General features: G+C 42.7%; 1 long non-coding RNA gene across 1 annotated transcript; it reads left to right on the top strand.

Annotated features, from left to right (window-relative positions):
* Positions 1–12: 12 nt before the first annotated feature.
* LOC148094152 (uncharacterized) lies at positions 13–6,825 on the top strand. Its single transcript, XR_015715310.1, has 3 exons — positions 13–135; positions 2,540–2,626; positions 6,483–6,825. It is a non-coding gene; the product is annotated as an uncharacterized LOC148094152 (long non-coding RNA).
* Positions 6,826–11,542: the final 4,717 nt, after the last annotated feature.

Genomic DNA, 11,542 nt, shown 5'->3' with positions numbered 1-11,542 from the left:
CTTCCACCACTCCTGCTCTTCTCTGCCCCATGTGAGAAAAAGGGGATAATTTAGACAAGCTTTTCGTCTTTTCCTGCATCCCGTCTTCATGCTGCAGACTCCATCCCGCATCTTTCAAATAGGACCCTGCTGTTGGTAACGTTCCTCGCCTCGCGCCCCATTGCCCCCACCCCCACCCCCAGCCGCCCATGAGCTTTGACCTCACAGAACCGGTTCTGCTGGACTTGCCCTCACGGAATCTTTGGAGACCCAGCACGCACCTGGACAGCAAACCGTCCTCCCCGCCGTGTCCCCACCCGGCCCCTGGGGTCGCCCACTCCGCGGGGCTTCTAAATCTTGTGCACATTGCTGTTTAAGCATTTTGAATATTGTATCTTAATTGTTCCTTTACTTCTCACTTCCTCCAACATACTGTGAGCTTCTTGGGTCCAGACTGTGCAGGACCCCAGCACCTGGTATAGTGTTAGCAGGAATTAAGGGCTAAGCTTGAATCGAAAAGTATTGTAACCCCTGGCAGTCAACACCATTACTCTCCAGGGTTCGGAAAAGACCTCGCCAAATATAATTGCCTTTTCCAAGTTGCCTCCATTACTCGTTTCCACACCACCGCCTCTTCCTTCTTGAAATTTTGCTTTGACATCTCTAGCCTCTACACTTGCCTAGCTCTCCTACCTCCTCCAATCTTCCCTAGCTGCCTCCTTCACTGACTTCTTTCTCTTCCCACAGCCTTCAATGAGGTGGTCTCCAAAGCCCAGCCTGCGCCTTTCTCTTCTCTAGTTTCAGATATGAGTTATGAGTTATGTATCAATGAGATATGAGTTAAAGACAATGTGATAATCTCATTCCCTGCACCCCAGTAAACATTTTCAATCTCTCCATAGCAGTTTCAGCAGTGAGATATACACTAGCATCTCAAATGCCGTATGTCTAAAATTGAATTACCCATATTAACTCCTCCCGTCTTCCCTATGTCTGTAAATGCCCACATTCTTCTAAGCTGGAAACATTTGGTTATCCTTGGCTTCTCTCCTCAAGACCTCCTCTCATCCACTCTAAATCCTATTGAGCTCTCTTTGCTGTTTTTGACGTTTTGTTCCTTCTTTCCAAACCCAGTGAAACCTGGATAGTTACTGCTCTTATACAACTTACATTCAGTCTACTGACTGCCCTACTCTGAACATAACAGTTTGTCTATTTCCATTTTTAAATGTAGCACCCAGAGCTAAACACCATATTCCTTTGGCCTCCAGGTGTGCCACTGCATAAATTCTAAACTCTTCATAATATCCTACTCTATCTAGAATATTCATACTTATCCTCAATTTCTCATCCAAGCTGGTATCTACCTAAACCACGCTCATTCCTCCTCATAATGGAGTTAATATTTTCTCTGCTCAGCATTCCTCCCTCTTCTGCATCCCATAAATTTGGTCTCAGATGTTTACGTGACTCCCCTCACTCTAGCTGATTGGTACAGTGGTAAGCACCTGGTCTGCATTGGGCCAATCAGGTTATTCCCAGGAATTTTCTGAACAAAAACTGGAAAAGAGTCCTTTTATTCCTGGTGGCTCTTGTGGAGCTCCTGAGCTACCTACTAATATTGTGAAGAAAATTGGTTTGCATCATAATAAAATAAAGGTCCTGAGAGAAATGGGAATAAGAGGGTAAAAGAAGACTCAGTCAGCATTTATTTTCCTAATTCTAGTTGTTCCTGAGGCCCAGCTGCATCAGTTGTCTTGCCATGGCTTGGCCATTGAGTCTTTCCTTGACTTCCAAACACCAATAAATTCCTTTTACCTAAATTAATGAGTTTAGTTTCTATCACTTGCAACCAATAGGTCCTCACTGATACATTGACTGCACCTATTCAGAACACACCTTAAATCCCTTGTTCTCCTTAAAAACTTTCCCTAATGTGTTTATCTCATAATGATGGCTCTCCTTCTGACATCCTATAATACTGATTCTTTATGCTATACATACTGACAATTACATTCAAATGAAAACTAGATTATAAACTTGACAAAACTGTTCATTGTTTTATGTACAAGCCTTTTCTCTTCAACAAGAGGGTAAAAATCTTGAGGGTAGTGATTTTGTCATATACTTTAAATTATGTCTTCTACAGTAACCTACACAAATTTGGACACAGAGTGGGTACTGCCTCAAGAGGCCAAAGGACAAATTTCATGAAAACCTTTAGGAAGGGCTGAAGTGACACAGGCCAGCAAAATAATATTGCAGTAGTTCAGGCAGGATGCAAATAACTCAGCAACTTCATATCTTGATAGAGTTCCTTCAGAGTTTAAAGATGATCAGGGCATGATCCAGGCAAGGGAAATAAATGATTTTAGAAAAGGAAATTACCTCATGGGAATTTTGGGTCATGGTGGTGTCACTACAGATCCAGGATTAGTTCTCTGCTCTGATGATCCAGGAACTTGATTTTATCTGTTTACTCAGAGGATTAGTTCTTGCCAAGCAACTTCACAGGAGGAGAAATGGCAAACCAGAATGACCATTTATTCATCTACAACAGAAAAATGGGCCTGATTTGAGATTCAAGACATCTATCTGGGACAGTCCCTCCTGATGGGGAAGTCCACCTTGCAGTCCAGACAGACAGGTGAGGAGAGTCAACTAATTAGAAAGAGCTGGCAGTGTTCAAGGGAACTTTCCATTAAACAAAATGAATTGTCTATCCTTCCTTTGGTGATATTTCTATGCGCAGCTCTGAGACCAAGCATTTTGTGATGTCACTTTAATAAATGTCTGGGGACACACACACACAGCAAGCTCTGGCCAGTGTGGCTCAGTTGATTGACTGTCCTGCGTTCTGTACATGGAAAGGTTGCCGGCTGATTCCTGGTCAGTACAAATGCCCAGGTTGCAGGTTCCATCCCCAGTAGGGGGCATGCAGGCAGATGCCAATTGTTATACTCTCACACTGATGTTTCTCTCTCCCTCTCTCTCTTCCTCTCTCTAAAAATCAATTAAAAAACCTAAAAGTAAAAATAAAAAGACATGTTCTTTTTCTGTGGCTCAGGTCTTAGTCTGCTTCAGGCAGGTCTTTGGCTAAACCTCACTGGCCAGGGTGCAAGGATTGGACAGACTTAATAGCTTCAGTTCCTGATTGGCATCTCCTAACCTAATCCTCATATTCAGCAGTCGAGCCCTGCAGGGAAAACTACTCATTGTTTCCTGATAATCCTTTTTCATTCATTTCATTGTAATAGAATATTTAGCAGATCACGTGAATAAGTTTACATTTTCAGCTTCCTTTGCAGCTACCAATGGGACTGGAAATGTCATGTGATTCCTTAAAAGACAGCTGGCATGGGTCTTCCCCCTCTTCCCCTTTGCTTTCATATTACTGCCTAGAATTTGGAAATAACAGTTAAAACTCCATCTCGAACCATGAGGTTGAGGGCAACTTTCTGCAGAAATAGAAGAAAACAAGGAGCCTGGGACCTTGAGGACTTTGTGAATTGGAGAAGCTAAAATAGCCCTGGATTGCCTACATCTGGACTTTACCATGAAAAATAAACTTTTTTCCTATTTAAGTTATTGCTCATGGGGGTTTATCACCCACAATGTCCCTAATCCTAAAGAATATATCCCAGTTTTTGCCACTATCTCTAAGTATACAGCTTGACCACCTTTTTTCTTTTTAATCCTCACCTGAGGATATTTTTTCCATTGCTTTTTCAGAGAGATTGGAAGGGAGAGTGGAAGGGGCGGGGGGTGGGGGGGGTGGGGGGGAGGGAGACGGAGACGGAGAGGGAGAGGGAGAGAGAGAAACATTAATGTGAGAGAGACACATCAACTGGTTGCCTCCCACAATTACCCTGCTGGGCCAGGGATTGGGCCTGCAACTGAGGTACGTGCCCTTGGCCGGAATTGAATCCGGGACCCTTCACTCTGAGGGCCGATGCTCTAACCACTGAGCCAAACTGGCTAGGGCACTTGACCAACTTTTTTTTTTTTTTTTTACTTAGTATTTATTTTATGTTGAATTTACTCCCGGGCCATAAGGTTTTGTTTCTTCAGTTCCTCTGGGATATCTTTTTCTCCTGTGCAGCCTCCTCTTCTGGCTTAGAAACAATCTGCTCTTTTGCAGTAAGAATCATCTCAGTGTGGCAGGGACAGCTCATGTATGGGTTAATCCACCTATGAGCTCTGTAAGTTCTGCACCACATCTTGGGAGCTTTGCTCACCTGGATGTGCTCAGTGACCAGAGAATCTACATCTAAACCCTTAAGTTCAGCATTGCTCTCTGCATTTGTAAGCATGTACAGCAATAATTTAGCACTCTTGGGCCACCAACCCCGTGTCCAGCCCTATGTTTCCCCTGGGCACACCTACCAACTCACCATTGTAATGACAGAATGGCACATATTTCTTCTGTAATGTGACATTCTTCAGATACTTGGTGGCTTTTTGAATATGCCTACCCTTGATGGTCTGGGCAGGTTCACAAGTGTTCTTAAAGTGAACATGGAGATTTGAGCCTCTTGATTTGCATGATTTTATGGGGTTTTCTGGGTCAAGTGAATAGTGAGCCATTTTCAGAGGGCACCTCTGGGTGCTTTTCACTTGACCAACTTTAAAAAAAATTTTATTGCCTGGCCAGGCGTGGCTTAGCGGTTGAGCGTCGACCTGGGATCCAGGCGATCAGGGTTTGATTCCCGGTCAGGGCATATGCCCAGTTGTGGGCTCGATCAATGACTCTCTCTCATCATTGATGTTTCTGTCTCTCTCTCCATCTCCTTTCCTCTCTCTGAAATCAATAAAGATATATATTTAAAATAAAAGTGAAAATAATTTTATTTTATTGGTTTTTGAGAGAGAAGAGAAACATCGATTTGTTGTTCCACTTATCTGTGCATTCATTGGTTGCTTCTTGTATGTGCCCTGACCAGAGTTCGAACCCGCAACCTTGGCATATGGGGACAACACTCTAACCAACTGAGCTACCTGACTAGGGCCTAGAATGACCAATTTGAGGTCACGTTTCTATTTTAATAGTAATAGACCCAATGGGAAATACAGATAAATATGCAGAGAGCTTCTAAACACATAAAACTTTGTGATGATGGAAATGTTCTATATCAATTCCATACGTCAGTATTCTGTATGGTAGCCACTAGCCACATGTGACTATTGAGCACTTGAAATATGGCTAGTGTCACTGAGGAATTGAATTTTAAATTTTATTTAATTTTAACTAATTTAAGTTTAGCCACATGTGGCTAGGGGTTACCATATTGGACAGTGTAGTCCTATATAATAGAGAACTCTGAATTACTCCTGAAGTTGTCAGCGTGTGAAAGCCAGAAACTAATAAACATGATAGGGAAAGTAGGATTAAGTCAACTATAAATTTTTGCCACAGATTAGGCCTTCAGAAGATCCAGGTAATATTGGCTCTGATGGTATTAACCAGTAGGGCATTATTCAGCATTTTGTCTCCCTCATCCCCTAAATGTGAGGTTTCTTAAGATTCAGTCCTTAAGCCTTTGTCCCCCTTTGAGATTTCACCCCCTTCTACTACTTCACTGTAACATTTAGTATTCGATCTGCTTTCTATTCCCACGCAAGATTGGTACTTTCATTTTGAAATGAAGCCACCTGTTTTAGCTGCAACTGCCTCCCAATTGTATGTAAAACGTGACTTTCTAGGTGTAAATGTCCATGTAGAAGTACCTGGAGGGAAACATTCCTGAGCGACTCTAGTATACTGAGGATCACATGGTATGACAGGGACAACCAGTCTGCAGGATCTGAAGTCAAAATAAGTGGAAGATGAGAGAATATGGCCGTGACCAGGGCTTATACTTTCAGATGCATGGCTCTTATAGTGGACATTTCCTCTCCTTTTAGTACCATGTCCCCAAATATTGTTTAGAAAACTGCGCCTCCTCCATTCTCAGCCACATGATTTGGATGGCATTAAACTCCAAATCCAGGTCCGAGGGTTGATCTAACTGGCTTAATCCAATTGGCACAGCCCATCCCTTCGGCCCCAGGGATTGGTTCAGAAATTGACAACTAATCCAGTCAGTACCAAAGAGTTACTGGGGCCTTCTAGGAAGAAGTAGCTTCCTCCTGCTTCCTTGGAGGCTTCTGAGGTCCTCTATCTTTCCTTTGGTAATGTAGGAGAATATAAGCCATTTTGCAACCATAAAGAGAGAACCTACAATTGCTTGAGTGTGAGTGGGGTGGAACACCAAGGATTAAGGCAGAGTCAAGAACTGAAAGTAGGTCCCTTCTGACATCATTTGAGCTGCCAAATCAAGCCTTGCCTAAAGCCAGACCTGCTTCTGGACTTTTTAGTCACGTGAGCCAGCAGATGCTTTTATTTAAGCCAATGTATGTTGAGTTTTCTGCTACTTGCAGCCAAAAGCATCCTAACTGAAAGTGTTATGGAGAAGAGAATAGAACATGATTATAGTAAGAGGAGACACATTTTTATTTTTCAGACAAAAGAGGTGTTAAACGGAAGGAGCCATCAGAAAAAGAGATTGAGGACATGGAAAAGGAGAGCAATAATCAACAGAGTAGTGCTTCTGAGAAGTGGAAGTAACAGACTATAGGACATAGGAGGAGCTTTAAAGAGAAGTACATGCCCTGCAGTATCTGGGACAAAGTAGGCACTCAATAAATATTTGGTAAGTGAATAGATTAATGATTTGGAATCTTTTGAAAACTACATATTGACAAGTTGTTTATAGAAAGCTGCATTCTTCTGCATTTTGAATCTACTCAAGTCATTCTCTCTTTTTTTCTTTTTTTAAACATTTTTTATTGATTTCAGAGAGAGGAAGGGAGAGAGAGAGAGAGATAGAAACATCAGTGATGAGAGAGTTGTCATTGATCGGCTGCCTCCTGCACCCCCCACACCGGGGATCGAACCTGAAACCCAGGCATGTGCCCTGACCAGGAATCGAACTGCGATCTCCTGGATGGTTAAGTCAATGCTCAACTGCTGAGCCACACCAGCTGGGCTACCCAAGTCATTCTCAGTGGGTCACCCTAACTTCAGCTTTTGGAATACCTTATGATGTGCATGTACTTCTTATTTCAGGAAACATCAAGCATAGAAAAAAAGCCCCTGATCCTGAACCCCTTACATGATTTTGAGCTTCTTTCTCTGTGTACAGACCAGTGTTTTCCCAAATGAGTCCATCCCAAACACTTGAGGAATTATTATGAGTATTTGTTCAAAATGCAAATTCCTCACCTACTGAATCAGACTCTTCATTTTAACGAGCTCCTAGGTGCTTCTCAGTAAAGCTCAAGGACCACTGTATTAGGCTGTAAACAGGGATGATGTCTTGTTCACCTTTGTTTTCTCAGCACCTGGTTCAGTGCCTGGCATAGAGCAGGTGCTCAATTTAATGTCTGACACATGAATGTGTAAATCAGGAAATGCTGTGCTGTTAAATAAGCCCCAAGTTTGGCTTTTGATAAAGAATTTAAATTATGGGATTCACTTGTGTTAATGGCTTAACGTACATTACAATCAGTTGTGATATATGTCTCAAGTAATGAGTAATTAATCATGCTCAAAAATCAAAGTTGGCAAGTAACTTATAAAAATAAATTTTAAGATATAAGGTTATCTCTATGGCAACATCCCTTTCACTCCCTGGCATTCTGACGTGCTTTCTTGAGTACTTTTTGACTACAGAGAACATTTCAGGGTATGTGCACATAGACAATATTTGTTACGTGTGCTGAGGTAGGAACATAGAACAGATGTGTGCTGAGGTTGTGAACCATAGAGATATGCTGAGGAAGGCCAGAGAGAGAGCTGACCTTACAACATTTTCAAATCAGTTCCCACTTACAAGGAAGGAACAATTAAATGCAAGGAAGCCCATGTTTCCCATTTAATAAGCATTCAACATGTACAACTTAGCCATAAAACTCAGGCCTCTGGTGGTAGACACTACCTCGTAGTTACACACAGCACTTTCTCAGACTCCCTTGGGCAGCATTGGCCTGAGTTAAGCCAGTTTAACACTGCTGGGAGAGGCTAATTTCCAGGCTAATACATGTTGCATGATCCTGTTTTTAGCTGTGTTTGCATGTGTTCCCCAAAAGGTCTGGAACAATACACACCAAACTGCTCATATGAGTTATTCCTGGGGAGTAAAATTGAGAGAAAAGGGGAGTGAGGGCTTCCTTTTTATGTATTTGTATTTTTTATTTACAATGGACACATATTAATTTTGTACTTTTAAAAACAAATTTAAAAGAGCTGGGAGTGCCCTGGCTGGGTAGCTCAGTTGTTTAGAGCATCATGCTGATACCCCAAGGTTATGATATTGATCCCAGGTCAGGGCACAAACAAGAAGCAACCAATGAATGCATAAATAAGGGGAACAACAAATGATGTTTCTCTCTCTCTCAATCAATAAATTTTTTAAAAGTTGGGAGTAATTGTAACATGCCCCACATTACCCCAACTCTCCAAATTACACCTTACTCGAAGAAACAGAACCTAGAAACGTGTGTCATTTACTGGTGTTCAAAAAAATGTTTTTTGGATGAAAAAAGGAAGAGCCTAGAGAAGACATCAAAAGAAACTCTGGCTTTAAGTTCTGCCTTCAACACAGCAGGAATCTGCCATCTTCCTCTCCTTTTAATTTCCTTTTTCCTCCTCTTCTTTTTATTCCTCTTTAAAAAATAACAACGCAGTGCAGCAAAAGAGTTTGACCATGCCACCTTCTAGTAGTAGGAATCGCAGAAGCACATGAGAATAGTGGGGAGAAAAATATTGCTCCACTCATAAATGGGCATTAGGGGGTGCTTTTAGGCCGGAGAAGAGAGCCATCCAGTCCAAGGCAGAGAAGTAAAAAAGAGATGGGGAGAGGGAGAAAGGGTCATCCAAGAAAAGCATGGTACTGTGCTGAGGGGGATGTGAGCTCAGGGTTCCCAGCCTGTTACTCCTCTCTCAAAGTCTGGCTGTTCACTTCATTATTGAAAAATGATCAGCTTATGGCAAAGGGGTTCCTATTAACCAAAGACAAAGGGAGTGATTTATAGGATTGACCAACAATTTACCATTAGAAGGATGTTTGCCAAGAATATTTGTGTCAGAGAAGCAATATAGTCTCTTTCCAGGAGGAAAAGTGTTCTTGGATTAGGGGACTGCTTGGAGAACAGGGGCTTCAGAGCAGATGGACTTGGAGGCTATGAAGTGATATTTTTCCAAATTGTGGAAGTGGCATATTACCCACTCCCAGGCTTCCAGGAGATGCAGTCAGGGTGATGGACAGGGCATGCCAACTGCTCAAGGCACCTCTCCTGCAGTACTGGAGATCCACTAGAAAACTTTCCCTTCCTGAGTCCCCCTTCTGATTACTCTGTTTCTACCTCCCTGTCCTGTCTAGATCACCTTTACAATCTTGTCCCTCTACCTGTTTTACACTAAAGTTATTTCTGGTGGGCTGGCCCCTGACTGCTTTGGATAAGTAGGCTATAGTTGGTATCAGACTAGGCAGAGGTACCAAATTGCCGATGGTAATTAAGAACACCACTCTGGAATCAGACTGGCTCCATTACTTACCAACTGTGTGACCTTGGGAACCTCTCTGTGCTTCAGTTTCTGGATGGAGATGTGTCATACAGGAAGAAAGGACTTGCTGGCCCAGCTGATGGCCTTTAACTCTCAGGTACTTCAGCCTCTGGTTAAACTGCAGGGACACCCCTTTCCCAGGATCACAGCCTTCCCAGATGCCCTACAGCTAATGAGTGAATGAGGCAGGGCTATAAAGGTCTAGCCATTTCAGCCCAATGTGGGACAACTCTGACCATTTATTTCAGCTTCAGAGAGTCTATGTGATCAGTTGATAGTGTAGTCAGATACGTACTACAGTTGAACTTCTCCTACTTTCCCTCCTTTCCACAGTTGTCAGTTCCAGGGATAAGCATCCTGCACACTAAACTGCATCTCAGAGTCTGCTTCTTGGAGAACCCAACTTGCAACAGTTGGTGCTAGAAGTGGTCCAAAAAAGCAGGCAATAAAATAATGTTTAGAAGTTGGGTTACTCACCACACAGCTGACAATGAAGATCTGGTGGTCCAATTGTTAAATATTTCATTATTGGTGAATAGGGATAGTATGCTGGTAGAAGGGAATGTACTAACTGGTGGGATGTATCAGGCATTTTAAAAATATGGAGGGGGCATAGTAACTATAATATAGAATTGGGTCACTGTTACTGAAAGTAAAGTGTGAAAGCCAGAGGGCCTCCTTAATAGCATATGAAGAGGGGTTCAACACCTGCAGTGGGAGGGCAGGGAAAGCTGAGGCCCATGATAATCATTAGAGTAGTCTAAACTCTAGTAAGATTATACTCTCAAGCCAGGTAGGTCAGCTAAGCCAAGGCCAGGGCCCTAGTATTGCGACCATGACATTTTGGATGGCTATCTGATTGATGCCACTGAAGATCTTGAAGTCTCACACTCTTCTGAATCCTCTAAACCTGAAGAAATGGCTCACCATCCAGCAATCCTCTCTTGCTATCAGATGGTGAAGAGGCCTATACCCTGTAAGACTGCATGTGCCCTCCTCAACATGTACCCTTACCTCCCTCCTGGACACTAGGCCAATAACTAGGGTTAAAACACTACATAACCCAGTGGGGAACATACTGACCCTGATAAGGGAAGAAAGGGACTATACCACAAAGGAGCTGCAAGAACTAGCTAAGCATGTAATGGCAAAAGTTGGGAGAGTGGCAAGACCCTGGATTCTGAGGGTGCTTGATCAAGGGGACCAGAATGTGAAGTTGGATTAGGGAGCGTTTATTGATTTGGAAGCACCCTCCTGAGATACAGGATTTATCACTCTGCCAAAGACCCAGGAAATGGTGTAAGTTTACTACTAGAATGGCTCTGAGCGCTAGCCAGTTTGGCTCAGTGGTTAGAGTGTTGGCCCTGAGACTGAAGGGTCTCAGGTTTGATTTTGGCCAAGGGCATGCACTTCAGTTGCTGGCTCAATCCCTGGTCCTAGTTTCGGTCTCTGTGGGAGGCAACCAATCAATGTGTCTTCTCACATAAATGTTTCTCTCTCTCTCTCTCCTTTCCAGTCTCTCTGAAAAGCAATGGAAAAATAATCCTCAGGTAAGGATTAAAAAAAAAAAAAAAAAGGCTCTGAGAAGCATGGAAAACTCTAGAGCCCACATGAGTTTAAAAAAAAAAAGTGCCAGAATTGCAAAACTACATGGTGTAGGAAGGGATTAAAAAGCTGAGAAGTGAGCACAACAAAGGAGATGTACTATATAAGGTCATAAGTCCCACCAAATGATTATGTTCCATGTGAAGACCAAGAGGATATTTCATTTACTAAGCCATAAGGAATGTGATAATGAAAGGTGCATCAGCATCACTAGAAGTTCAGTGAGTGGCTTCACCTATGTAGGAGTAGGTGAGGCTGTTATAAAACTCAGCTAACAGCAATGGGGTGATAAGGATCTTGAAACAAGAGGCCTGGTGGCAGCACTTAACTGCTGGAAGCCAGGTAGATGCA

This window comes from Miniopterus natalensis, chromosome 1 (genome assembly GCF_054644295.1).
Source record: "Miniopterus natalensis isolate mMinNat1 chromosome 1, mMinNat1.hap1, whole genome shotgun sequence".
NCBI lineage: Eukaryota > Metazoa > Chordata > Mammalia > Chiroptera > Miniopteridae > Miniopterus > Miniopterus natalensis.
Note: the sequence above shows the minus strand (reverse complement) of the source record. Positions and strands in the feature narration are given on the sequence as shown.